The sequence below is a fragment of the Tupaia chinensis genome, unplaced genomic scaffold, assembly GCF_000334495.1.
Source record: "Tupaia chinensis unplaced genomic scaffold, TupChi_1.0 Scaffold000544_1, whole genome shotgun sequence".
Classification (NCBI taxonomy): Eukaryota; Metazoa; Chordata; class Mammalia; order Scandentia; family Tupaiidae; genus Tupaia; species Tupaia belangeri.
This window is the reverse complement of record NW_006160056.1, coordinates 1,909,377-1,910,942: the sequence shown is the minus strand read 5'-3', so window position 1 is coordinate 1,910,942 and position 1,566 is coordinate 1,909,377.

The following is a 1,566-nucleotide window of genomic DNA, read 5'->3' as shown; positions in this document are numbered from 1 at the left end:
TGTGGCACATATACTCTATGGAATACTATTCAGCCATAAAACAACAACAACAAAACCCTGGCTTTTGACAGAAAGTGGAAGAATATGAAAGATTTACCGCTGAGAGAAGCAAGCCAGGCTACGAAGGAGAGACCTCGTATGTCCCCACTTAAATATGTCCTCACTCTGTGACTGAAACTGATTGACTAAAATATATAACAGTAAATATATAAACAGTAAATGGATGTAAATAGCAGATATAGTGTGTGTGAAAGAGTAGGGTCTGAGGAAGGACATTTAGAAGAAAAATAGAGAGGCAAAAAGCATTAATGGGACAAAGAAATGTGGTATTATCTGTTGAAGATATTTTATAGTTTTATCAACTGGACTAGGGAGAAATGTTCACATGTTGAAATACTCACTTTGTAAGCTAAATAATGTGATTGGCTGTATAAAAGAAAATGAAATTTAAAGAAAGATAAAGAAGTAGAAAATGGAGAAACAAAACTAGAGAATCAGTCTATGAGGCAGAACTATCAAAAAGAGAGAGAAAGGGGGAGAAAAAGAGAGAGAGAGAGAGAATTTCAAATGTCAGATTGAGGGGCCAGCAGATGATATAGTGGTAGGCACTGGACTCCCATGTAGTCACCTGAGGTTTGAGTCCCAGACACGGAAGCTTCAAATTCATGCTGGCACATGTGTGCATGTGCCCAAAATCCTGAGAGGAGAATGGAGAAGAAGGGATTTCTGTGTGGTCATGCCCTCTGGTGAGACGGGGAGGGAGGGGGTGATTTCTCACTTTCTGTCTCTGCCTCTCTGGCAAGTGCACCCAGCCTATATAAAAAAAAAAAAAAAAATCTTAAAAAATAAAAAGTCAGATTTAAAGGATTTATCCCAAACAATGGAAAAAAGATCCATATTTAGACACATGGTCATGAACTTTTAGAATACTTAGGGAAGAAATCCAAATCATCAGAGAGAAAAATCCAGAATGGACTCAGGAAACAGGAACTACACACAGGAGAGAGATGTAGAAATGTCCAAGATTGTGTGAAGGAAAGTTTCAGAGTAATTGCTCAGGTGACAACCAATCCACACAGAACAGGAGAAAGGAGGTTTCATTGAGACATTCATAAGAAAAAAATGAACCTACAGTGAATGGCTCATGTGTTTGTCATATTTCAAAGACTTCAAGTCCTACCAGAGAAAAGTTGCGGCTGAGTTAGTAACAGATATGTAGAAAACTAAGGAGGAAAAAAAAAAAAAAAGACAATGATTAAGGCCACAAAGAAAATATAAATGTCATCACATTTTATCATATAGTTCAGCTGTTACAATATTTATACATACATTAAAATGTAAATATTAAGTATTCACCTAACTGAAATTATACACACTAGTAGAAGCAGGGGAGAGTAAGAGGGGAAGATAGTAAATCCTCATTTTTTCTTTGCAGGAAGTTAGTGTATAATATCTAAAAGTAGAAACAAAAAATGGCAGTTTAGGGAACAGCAAACGGCATAATGGTTACATCTCTGGTCTCTCATGTAGTTAACCATGGTTCAAGTCCCCAACCCAGCAACTTAA